This window comes from Lathyrus oleraceus, chromosome 5, assembly GCF_024323335.1.
Source record: "Lathyrus oleraceus cultivar Zhongwan6 chromosome 5, CAAS_Psat_ZW6_1.0, whole genome shotgun sequence".
Classification (NCBI taxonomy): Eukaryota; Viridiplantae; Streptophyta; class Magnoliopsida; order Fabales; family Fabaceae; genus Lathyrus; species Lathyrus oleraceus.
This window is the reverse complement of record NC_066583.1, coordinates 394,075,189-394,088,297: the sequence shown is the minus strand read 5'-3', so window position 1 is coordinate 394,088,297 and position 13,109 is coordinate 394,075,189. Positions and strand designations below refer to the sequence as shown.

The following is a 13,109-nucleotide window of genomic DNA, read 5'->3' as shown; positions in this document are numbered from 1 at the left end:
TCCATTTTCAAACTTGATGCACTTTGAAAATTCAGCACCAGCACCAGTGTAATGAGGATAAAATTTGGACAGCTCCACAAATTTCGCAGCATAATCAGTGACAGACATGTTTCCTTGCTTCAGCTCAAGGAACTCAATTTCCTTCTTACCACGGACATCTTCCGGATAATACTTTCTCATGAATTCCCTACGGAATACATCCCAAGTAATGGCTTCACCTGCCACGGTCAACCTCTCGTGAGTCTCTAGCCACCAGTCATCAGCTTCGACTGCTAGCATGTGAGTACCATACCGAACCTTCTGAGCTGGAGTGCAATCCATAACACGGAAGATTCTCTCAATCTCTTTCAACCATCCCAAGGCTGCATCTGGATCATGCTTCCCTTTAAACACCGGCGGATTCTCTCTCTGAAAAGTCGCCAAGCTACGTGATCCAGCATCACCACCAGCATTTGGCAAGTTCTGCACAGCTTGTGCCATTGCTTGCATTGCGGCAGCCATTGCAGCGTCATTCCTTCCAACCATTTCAACTTATCACTACAACACAACTTAAAAGTTAGGCTAGTAACAATTACACAATTGTTAGACAGTAACGACACGACAACTGGCCGGACAGACCGACCTGCTCTGATACCACTAATGTAACACCCTTCTAAAATACCCCAAATATTTAATAACAACAACAATATTTATATCAGAGTAATCATGCATCAAGGGTGTCACACAACATTTCACACCATAAAAACTGTCATGCTCTTTATTCAATCAAAATAAACATTTTTGTTTGCATAATTCGCAGCGGATATAAATCAACTAACCATTCCAACATATAACATATTACAGATAAAAAGGTTCAACAATCAACAATAAAACAATTAAAACATCCCGTCTCGATGTTACATCTATCAGAGCATGACCCACTTAGGAGACTACACTAGACTCCAAGCATTAGCTTCTACTCAACTCATTGCTCATTACCTGAAAAATAGTTGTAAGGGTGAGTTCCTCAATCGATATAATAAGCATTATAAATCATCATGTAATGCTAAGTAAATTTACACGTTAATCACCCTAATCATATCATGCATTCAGTAACAGCACATCAACCCAATTATCATACTCAATAGCAACGTAAAATGCAACTCAATAACAACATAAAATGCAACTCAATGAGACTCGACTCGTCATGCATGTGGTACCATTCGGAGTAAAACTCCCAACTTAAAATCATTGCCAGTTTAGGGGGCATCAAGGCATAAGCCTTCAACTTTCAACTTAAAATTTTGCCAATCCAGGCCAACGTGGTGTGAGCAAAGCTCCAATTTTTTTGCCAATCCAGGCCAACGTGGTGTGAGCAAAGCTCCGACTTAATGCATATGAAATGTACATGGCATACACGACTTTAAACTTTCGACAACATAATCATAATAGCAACACAACAAGGTTTTCGACATAATCAACTTATAATCAACTTTGGCTCATCAAGCCTACAACTCAGTATTTTCAACAAAATCAACTTATAATCAACTTTGGCTCATCAAGCCTACAACTCAGTATTTTCAACAACTTTAACACAACTTATCAACATATTTATATCAACCCTTCATAGCATAACCCAACAGAATTACTCATCAAAATTAACGATAGTAGGCGAATCGCCAATTATGTTCACAACATTAAAAATATCAATTTTCCCACTCTGCAACAGTGTTAACCGGTTAACGCCCTGGGTTAACCGGTTAACGCAGGACAAAATACATTTCTGGCAAAACGCAACAGTGTTAACCGGTTAACGCCCTGGGTTAACCGGTTAACGCAGGCGAAACAGCACATTTTTACAAAATGTAACAGTGTTAACCGGTTAACGCCCTGGGTTAACCGGTTAACGCAAGCAAAACAGCAGTTCCTGCGCTAACACAAGGCAGAATGCAGAATTCTCCGCATTTTCCGCCGTTGGAGGACTTCCGGACCTCCGATTCAACTTCCGTAAAAAGCTATACGTTCGGAAATTCACAACTAACCCAAACACATATTCAATTACAGTCTAAACACAGTTTCATCCAACGTAATTTTCCAGCATTCATAATCCCAATTAGGGTCAATTCAACGGCTATTACTACCCATGACATGTTAATCTATAATACCCATCAAACGACGATTAACCCCCCTTACCCGAGATAATCCGGCAATCTCTAAGCTTCAAGCTTTTCCGTTCTTCAACCTTTGCTCTCTAGCTCCTCTTCTCTGCAGCTTCTCAGTTTTCACGTAAAACCCTTTTACAAAAAAATGAAACCCTTTTCTCTTATTCCAACTTATATATTTTCCACTAATTATTATTCCAAATAATAATAATAATAATCCAATAATTCAATTTATTTAATTAAATTAATAAATACATTATTAACTTAATTTAAATAATTCTCTTATTTTATTCGGGGTGTTACACTTTCCTTAATGGGAATCTTCTTGAGGACGTGTACATGACACAACCTGAAGGATTTGACATACCAGAAGAAGCCCAAAAGATATGTAAGTTACAAAGGTCAATCTATGGATTGAAGCAAGCTTCCAGAAGCTGGAATCTTCGTTTTGATAAAACAGTAAAACAATATGGATTCATTAAGAACGAAGATGAGCCTTGTGTCTACAAGAAGGTTAGTGGGAGCATGATCGTGTTCCTGGTATTATATGTAGATGACATATTACTTATTGGAAACGATGTCCCTACCCTGCAACAAGTAAAGTCTTGGTTAGGGAAATGCTTTTCTATGAAGGACCTAGGTGAAGCAACCTATATATTAGGAATCAAAATCTATAGAGATAGATCACAAAAACTACTTGGCCTAAGTCAGAGTACGTACATAGACAAAGTGCTGAGACGCTTTAACATGCATGATTCCAAGAAAGGATTCATACCTATGCAACATGGCATGTGTCTGTCAAAAACACAATCCCCTTCAACTAAGGAAGAAAGGGATCGCATGAATAAGATTCCATATGCATCTGCAATAGGATCTATCATGTATGCCATGTTATGTACTCGACCAGATGTCTCGTATGCTTTAAGTGCAACGAGTAGGTACCAATCTGATCCTGGTGATGCCCATTGGGTAGCTGTCAAGAATATCCTTAAGTATTTGAGAAGGACCGAGGACTCATTCTTGATATATGGAGGTCAGGAAGAGTTGGTTGTAATTGGATACACCGATGCTAGCTTCCAGACAGATAAGGATGACTTTAGATCGCAATCTGGTTATGTGTTTTGCTTAAACGGTGACGCTGTGAGCTGGAAAAGTTCAAAGCAAGATACAGTCGCTGATTCTACAGCCGAGGCCGAGTATATTGCTGCCTCAAGTGCAGCAAAGGAAGCTGTTTGGATCAAAATTTTCATTAGTGAACTTGACATAGTTCCTAGCATTGTGGATCCCATTGGTCTCTATTGTGATAACAATGGTGCTATCGCACAAGCTAAGGAGCCTAGATCTCACCAACGATCCAAACACATACTTAGGCGTTATCACCTCATTCGAGAGATAATAGATAGAGGAGATGTGAAAATATGCAGAGTACCCACACTTGACAATATTGCTGACCCACTGACAAAGCCTCTTGCGCAGCAGAAGCATGATGGCCATACTAGATCTATGAGCATTATGGGTATGCCTGATTGGCTCTAGTGCTAGTGGGAGATTGTTGGTGTAAGCCCTAAAGGCCAATACTTTTGGTACTTGTATCGAATTATTTATTAATAATAAAAGGCTTTTTCTTTATTATGTTTGTTTAATAAAGTCCCTAGAATAGCTAGTCCGTTTAATGTATCAAGTGTGACTTAACCATGGGATCACATTAAACATAAGGACACTATTCTTAAAGTATCCGTAGTCGAGCTTTATTGTGAAGTGGGATAACATTAAAGTATGAAGACTATTATGTTTATAGACTGATGATCACATCTCATGGATCATGGATAAGGAGTTATCAAGTCTCAAACATAGGTATGAATATTAAGAGTAATATTTATACCGGATTGACCCGCTATGAGAATACTATATAGAAAGTTATGCAAAGTGTCATAAGTTGTTATCATGGTGATAATGGTGTATTCCACTTTTCGACCTGAAACCACTATGGACCCTAGATGTAGAGTCGAGTGCTTTATTGCTGATCAAACGTTGTCCGTAACTGGATAACCATAAAGACAGTTGATGGGTACTCCACGACGCATGCTAAGGGACATGAGTGACCTAGATGGAATTTTCCCATCCCGCGTAACAAGATAAATGTCTATGGGCCCAATATTGAACTGGACAAGGATGACACGGTCTATGCCTTGTGTTCAATATAGACATAAGGGCAAAAGGGAAATTATACACATAATTATTATCACAGAAGGATTTGTCAGATCACATGACATTTTCGTGTCTTGGGTAGCAGTGATGTGTTGCTAGATACCGCTCACTGTTTATTATGTTAAATACGTGATTTAATATAATTACCAATGCCGCGAAAACCTATAGGGTCACACACAAAAGACGGATTGATGAGAGATATAGTAATTAAGGAATACCGTAATGTACGGTGCCCTTAAGTGAATTATAGAACATCGTAAGGTACGGTGTACTTAAGTAGAATACGAAACATGGTAAGGTACCACGAGCTTAAGTGATTTTGGCATATTATAAGATATGGGCCATATACACTTGAGTGGGCTTTTTTAGCTTGCAACCCACACAAGTGGTTCTATAAATAGAACCCTTGGGTAGAAGCATTATCACTCTTGCAATTTCGTTTCTTTCTCTCTCTCACTCAAAGCCTTCATTCATAGCAGCTAGCACTGGGATTGAAGGAATCCGTTCGTGTGGACTGAGTAGAGGCGTTCTCATCGTTCAACGTTCGTAATCGCCACAAGAGGTAACGATTCTATCACTAATCATGCCTATTCGTAAGGATCATTAAAGGAGAAAATTTAAATTCCGTTGCGTTTTGGATCGCCATTCTCCTTCAGCTGATTCATGTTTAAAACATGAGTTCATGATGTTGCAAAATCACAAATCCGGAGGTTGAAATGTTTTAAATTCAAATCCTCATCCAATCAAAACGTGCCACCTAGCTATCTGTTATATTCAAATGTTTTAAATTCTTTTTTTATTTCCTTTTCTTCCAAAATTAATTTTAAATAGTTCCTTTATTATTTTTTAATCCAATTTTTTTCTATAATTCCATAAAACTATTTTCTACCTCATATCATTTTTTGAATATTTTTTAAAATCATTTTTGCATTTAATGCATATTTTATTTTATTTTCCATTTAATTTTAATTTTTTGCATTTTAATTTTATTCATTTAAAAATGTTTTTAACCCCAACTTTTGAGGTCAATTCACTCTTAATTTTGTTAAGCTTCCATATTTTTGTTGGGATTTTGTTTGATGCTTTGACCCATCTTTGACATTTTCCCTTTATTTTCTTTATTCAAAAAATATTAAATCATTATTAATTGATTTTTATTTTCTTGTGATGATGATTTGATGTTTTTGAGTTGAGATTTATTGCTTGTTTGATGAATTCTTCCTCATATCAAATCCTTTATAGATGGACTTGAGGTTGATCAACCTTCTTTGATCCAAAACTATTGATAGATGATTGTGAATCATATTCAATACTTTGTATCAATGATAGGTTAACCCTCGATGTGCCATATTTTGAGTCCTTTGATTTGTGGATAGAATGACCCCTTGTGATTACCTTGATTCTCCTTTTCACTCTCTCTACTTTAATCTCTTTCTTATGTCTTAACCATTGTGTGACATGTTGTAGGAGATTAACTGTGTTAATTCACTAACATGTCTGATACATACATTGTTATTAATCGACCTTAGATATGTATGGCTTCTACATAAGCTTACTTACGATTGCTTAACATAGCGCTAAATTATCTCGGCACAATTTACTAACCATTAAATCCTAACATTAATTCTTGCTCTTTACATTATTGCCATTTAATTCAAGCCGTTTAAGTTTACGTTAAAGCTAGTGAAAATATACCCGAACGCATCGCACACTCGAACATATAATAGAGTCCCCATCAAAATTTATTTATTCCCGAAGGAAAGGTAAAACATAGATAAAACCCAGGGGAAAGAGATATGCTGGGTAAGGAAGTCGGTTATGTAAGGGGAAGGTATTAGTACCCCTAACATCCATGGTACTCCATGGGAACTGTTTTGATTATTCTTGCTCGAATGGGTATTATATAATGATTACTCACGAAAGAATGAGGGAAAAGAAAATAATAGATAAAGTGCTCAGTGAGGATTAGGGCCTTCATGCCTACGTATCCTTATAGTGCAATAAGGAATTCAGAGCTCTGTAGTTCATAGAACTAGTGATGAGAGATGAAAAAAGGTGTGATCAAGGTATGGTATGAACCAAAGGATTAGTATGTCTTGAACTCCAACAAGAGGGTGAAATATGAACCCAAGAGTAAAACTGGCACCGACCGATATGTGGACTAGCCAACAGCGTCTGCCACTATACAGTACAACCAAAAAACATGGAGAATTAAGTGTTTGGGTACGAGCCAAACAACTCTTGGTTCACAAGGAGATACAAGATAGAGCTCAAAGAGATAGTGTATTTGGATCAAAGATAATAGTATATCACATGAGTGAATGCAGGTAGATTATGAATGCATCATGGAGATGAATGGAATGATAGTGGAATAAATAAGTATGCCCGCGGAGGATTCGAACCCTCGGGCCTACGTATTCTCATCGTGTAATGAGAAAATTAGAGCAATTGTAGTTCAACCTACTATGGATGAAAGCAAAAGGGGTATTTTATAGGATTGCCCAGAGGGAAGGTAGATTTCTTAACAAGCAAGAGTGTGGCACTAACCAATGATGGTAATCAACTATAAGGAAAACTGAGATATAGCCAGAGTATGAACTCCATAGGGAAAGATAGATGAATGCCATAGTCTGAACTAAATACAAGGAAAGGAACAAATTTCCAGAGTCTAAACTCAATTAGGATAAAGGAACATGATGCCAAAGTATGAACTTCCAAACAATATCAAAGGTTGCCAGAGTCTGAACTCCACAGGTAAGGTATATACGCATGCCATAGTCTGAACTATACAAGGCAAATGAAAGAGGTAGCCAGAGTCTGAACTCCATGGGCTGGATGAATGAATGTCACAGTATGAACTGTAAGGCAGAATAATATGTCAAAATTTGTACCATATAGACAAAATCAGGATGACTAGAGTCTGAACTCAATGAGGAAAGGATGCCAAGATCTGTATATTATAGGAAAGGAACAAAGCCAAAGTCTATACTCCATAGGCTAAAAGAAGTCGCTAAGATCTGCACCTTGTGGGCAAGAAACAAAGCCAGAGTCTATACTCCATGGGCTGAATGCCAAGGTTTGTACCTTATAAGCAAATGATAAGGATGCCATGGTCTGAACTGTTTGGGCAAGATGCCAAGGTCTGTACCTCATAGGCAAAGGATAAAGATAGAGTCTATACTCCATGGGCTGAAGAAAGTTGTCAAGGTCTATACCTTGTGGGAAAGAAACAAATCCAGAGTCTGTACTCCATGTGATGAATGCCAAGGTTTGTACCTTATAGGCAAAGGATAAGGATACCACGGTCTGAACTATATGGGCAAGATTCCAAGGTCTGTACCTCTTAGGTAAAGGATAAAGCCATAATTTATACTCCATGGGCTGGAGGAAGTTGCCAAGGCCTGCACCTTGAGGGAAAACAAGAAAGTATGCCATAGTATGAACTGATAGGCAATGCATGAAGCAAATGATTGAGAAATGGGTATGTGACCCTAAGATGATTATCCTAAGAAATGTATGAACATCCAGGAGGAGAGTCTGATATTGAATTCAAGAAGAGAGTAATGGTACTTCAATGTTGAAGGATAATTGATGTGTAATGATGTTTCACTATTGAAGTGTTGAATGATTGATGCTTACTTGAAGAAGACTTGTCAATTTCATGATTCAAATTGCACTAAAGTCTATGAAAAAGGGTGAATTCTTTAAATATCTAGGGCCTACGCCCCGTACGTAAAGTCACTCTAGACAAGGATAGGAGAAACTCCATCTCATCATTCCTCATTACTTAAGGCTCATAGCGTGTAACCATTATCATGATTGACAAGTGTTATTAGAGGTGCCTGGTTATTGGTCTCGATGATGCCATATTGTTTGTTGTATTGAGAAGACTTGATAATTGTTTACAGATTGTGCTAAAGTCTATGAATAGCTAGGGCCTACTCCCCGTATGCAAAGTCATTCTAGACAAGGGTAGGAGAAACTCTGTCTCATCATTCCTTATTACTTAAGGCTCGTAGAGCATAATTTGAATTTTTTTATCAAGTGTTGATCTTTGATGTATCTTGTATAATCCGCTTCTCGATGTGACTGGGATATCTTGCATGAAAGACTGGTCTTGAAGCTTGGAGATCCACAATATTAGAATTAGTCCTATCAAGTGATCAAGTGACTTTTGATCACTTGAATGGACTGTGGTGTTATACATGATCAAAGGATTTAATTGATCAAGATTTCTTTTGATCAACTTGAATCGAAGGGTTTGAATTAGCTTGAAGATTATGACTAACCTAATCTAAGGGTTAGAATTGTTCACAGGCTCTTCCTAAGGGGAGCATGCATTTGACGATCAAATCTTGACTTAAAACTATCTAAAATTCTAAGTCAAAAGTTAGTCCTAAAGGAACATGCATTTATATGGCTAAAATGACAAAGTAAACCCTTAAGGGGAAAATAGTCATTTTACAAGGATATTCAATTGAAATAATTTCTACTCATGAAAATCAATTAAAATCAATTATATCTAACCTATCCTAAAATTCCAATTATCTAATTATCTAATTAATTCCTAATTTTCTAAACCTAATTAACTAACCAAAATATATTTCTAAAACTCTAGTTAACTATTTACTAATCAAGAATTAAATCCTAATCACACTAATCTAATTTTTTTAATCTAATAAACCTAATTAACTAATCAAGACTTAAAACCTAATTACTACTTAAGTCCTAATTACTAGATAATTCACTAATTACCAATTAAAAAAACCAACAAGAACCAAGCCTAACAAAAAACTGGGATCAGGCCTTCTTGACAAGGTAAAGGGGGTGCAAGCCCAACAAGGAAGTAATGGACAACAAGGGTTTCGTTTGAAAAATCCTGCTTGGGCCTTGGCTGCATAGCCCAAGCGGATCCACTAGCATAGGGGAGTATGCACAGTCATGCAGGGGTGCAGGGGTGCAGTGATTAGTAATTCGGCCCAAGGGCCTTCAAAGTCCAAACACGGAACAAACACCACAAGAACGCTTCAGCCATGGATGTGAACGCGATAACACCACTCTGATTGAAATCCAATTCAAATGGAAAAATCGAACCATAAAACTAAGTGGAACCGAGTCCAAAAATGTTCCCTGAATACGAATTCAACAATCACTTCTGCAAACGTGATTTCACGCCTTCAAACGAACTTCGTAATTGCTCTCCGTGAACATGATTCTCCTCTGCAATCATCTCCACACTTGCATTGTGTTTTGATTTACCGTGACTTAGGTTTGATGCGTTCGGTTCGATTCGAGATTGAAATGTGAAATCAATGGAAAACAGTGGATGCTTTGCAGATAAATTAAGCTCGAATCACTTACCGAATCGACTTGACAGGTAATGCTTCTTCCTCCTTTGATTCCCTTCTTCTTCTTCAATCTACTGCTTCTTCAATATCTGCTTCTGTTGTATTGTTGATTCATTCCCGCAATAAACTGTCTCACAGAAATCATGGTGAAATCAAGCTAAGAAATAGCTTCAAATTGTATAGTTGATTCGGTTGCGGAGTGAAGCTCTTGCAGAGTTGCAGAATCGATCTCATGTTGCAGAAGTTGCAGAATCGATTTTCTGTTGCAGAAGTTACAGAATCGATTCTTGTTGCCGAATGAGGATTGGAAGATCGAATTTGAAGAGTGAAGAGGGTTGAAGAATTAACTTGGAGAGTGAAGAGGACGTGAAAACTGCCAAAAAAAGTTTTTTTTTTTTTCTGTTTGTAGTGATATTTGCTATTTAGGATTCAACTCTTTTCGCTCTTTCTGTTAGCTTCTCCTCTCCATTATGTTAGAGCTTTTTTGATGTTGTTGGAGGTGGTTACAAGTTGTTGAAAAACGGTTAGAGGTTTTGAAGGTTAGTTAGAGTTGGTTGGTGAGGTTTGTGGAGAGGGTGTTTTATTCTATTAGTGAAGTTGAGTTAGTTAGCCTGATTATCAGCATGAGAAGAGTTTGTTAAATTGATTTGTGTGTTTGTTAGTAATGTGGTTTAAACTTCCATTCACTTTTGTTATCAGTTAGTTACTTTCTTACATCATGACTTATTGGTGGTGTGCAGGGATTGGTTCTTATTCCGGTTCTGTTAGCGGTAGCCGTCATCCAATGGTTGCAGAATTGGAGAGGTTCCAATTCTGGAAGATTGGTTCAATTCCGATGTTCTCCCGAGTCATGTCCGAAAGAGCTTTTTTTCTTATCTTCTTTTCTGGCCGTTCTTTTTGCTCAGTTGTAAATTCGCTATGGACTTTAGCATTCAATTCTGTTGTGGATTTCTCGTTTTGAGGCTGGGAGTTGGGTTCAAAGTTGTTGTGGAAGAATCCCCAAATAATTATGCTATCGGTTGGCCATATTGTTGCAGTTCCAGGTTGGTTTTTCTTGTGAATATGTTAAATGCTGATATTATGCACTGTGATGTATTGCTGCCATGATGTATCGATTGCTTCTGCTTGTTCATTTTTTTATTGTGATATGTTGTTATCAATTAGCTAACTGCATTGCTATTTATGGAATGCACTTGTAGGTTCTTGACTTAGGACTGCGTCCTGATTTTGTCTGTTCAACACTTGAGGATGTTGTCCATAGTTTGGCATTTGCCAAAGTGAAGTTAGCATCTGGCTATTTAATTGCAATCCATTTGTCGACACAAAACTAGGAGCTTCATAGTTGTTTGTTACTTGAGCTCCATCTAAAGGGCAACATTTCTTTTTGTCTTGCATCCAGAGGGTTTCTAGGTATGGGATTCCCCACACGTATAACAATACCACTATCCCTATAGACTTGCTTCTAGAGTTGGTTGCCTACATCTTGCGATGGGTGATTTTAACTAATCCCTTAGAAGAAGTCTGGGTTATTTTCACCAAAAAGAGCAAGCACACTTGGATCAATATTTTCAGCAAAATTGCCAAGGTGCTCATTATTTTTGCAGTCTTGAAGGTATCATCAAGTGAGAAGCCTGTTGTGCCATAACGCTGTTAAAGCTAGAGCTGGCTTGAAACTGTTGAGATCTCTGCTCAATCATTGGAAAATATGTCTCATAGAAGATATACCACCATTCATGCAGAAATCCATATGGAGAATCAAGCTCTAAATCCAAACACTCAGGGTAAGTAGGAGTTTGCGGAACGGTGGTTTTGTTCATGAAAATTGAAGCAGTTCTATACATTCCCTTTTCGATAAGATAGTCATGCAAAAAGTACCTAAACATTGGATGAACATCTAAAGAATCGTTATTATTTGAGTCCATGAAGAGAACGGTATCGATGAATGCACATAATGTCAGCTAATTTTCGCTACTGAGTGAGAAAAAGATTGAGATGAAAAGGGATTGAAATTGATTTGAAAAAAGAAGAAGAAATTAAGAGTGATAGTGCCATGCAAATAGGAACAAAAATTGGGTTTAGGGGTTATGGAAAAAAGTTGACCAAATGTCAACCTTTGTAAAAAATTGCATTTTTTTCTTTTTCTTTTATAATGGACAATGTAAGTGTTGTATGAATGAATGAACGATACTTTATTTGAATATAATGATCTTTAAATCAACGCAAAAATATATTTCTTCTCAAATAAATAAAATCCCTTCAAAAATTCACATTTGAATCATACCTTTGAATGGACTATGGACTTATAACACTTGGCTAAGTGAACTATGAATGAGAAATATAATTCAAGAACCAATGAACGCACCATAAAGAATGGGGGTTATGGACTTGAGGGAAACCATGAATGAAGCATCAATGAAACAAAGCCTTAGACCAAATGGATCACCATATAGTAAGCCATGATTAATCAATGATTGAACTTGATGAAAGATACCAAAGAACAAAAGCATGATTTAAACCAGAATGATCAAATACCATAATCCATGAACTAGGGTTCCATGTAAATCATACAATCAAGGACTTCAAACCAATAAGTAAGGCTTCCAAACCAGATGATCCACCAATGACATGAACCAAGAAGCTAGAGCTTCCAATACCTCAATGTAAATCACATGATCCACATGCACCCAAGATCAAGAACTAAGGCTTTGTGCATAGGTGAGCATCATGATGCGATCTCCATGCTGAAGCCTCAAGGATTAAGGTTTTGAATATATAAATGAAAGTCATGATATGAACTCCATGAATCAAGATCCCAGAGGGCATGAAATTAGGATTTTCTCCATATGATGAGCAATATCATAATCCTTAAGCAACACCCTAGTTTTTATCATCCATAAGCTTTGAATCTATGATGCTTATTAGGAAGTGTTAGCATGAGTGAATGATGCATATGAATGAGGCATGAATGAGTGCAGATGAATCTCAAATCATAGGTTAGATGAAAAAAGATGAAAAGGGGAGGGAAATTTTAGGGTACGACATACGTTATTTAATTTTATGTCATTTACTTAATGCATTTTAATTTCACGTCCCATTAATCATCATATCATCCCATACTCTACTCATCTTGCTATATTCACTGGTTGCTCTTATCTTGTTTAATGGGCTTGCTTGTTAACCTTAATGAATCAAAACATGATCAAGTAACTTAGACCTAATCTTAATCATATGCTTGATCTGGAGTATTGAAGACCTTTTGTACTTTGGACTTTGATTTATGATTTAGGCCATTTGCTTGACTTGGAGCGACATTGTCCCTAAGACCTTCTGGACATTTTAACTTGCCTTTGTTCCTTTTGAGCTGTTGAGTTTGTGTGTTACTTCAACTGCTTTATGACTCTTGCCTCTTGCA

General features: G+C 37.2%; 1 long non-coding RNA gene across 1 annotated transcript; it reads left to right on the top strand.

Annotated features, from left to right (window-relative positions):
• The first annotated feature begins 9,380 nt into the window (after nucleotides 1-9,380).
• Nucleotides 9,381-11,925, top strand: LOC127085037 (uncharacterized). Its single transcript, XR_007788899.1, has 3 exons — nucleotides 9,381-9,726; nucleotides 9,836-10,740; nucleotides 10,897-11,925. It is a non-coding gene; the product is annotated as an uncharacterized LOC127085037 (long non-coding RNA).
• The last annotated feature ends 1,184 nt before the right edge of the window (nucleotides 11,926-13,109 follow it).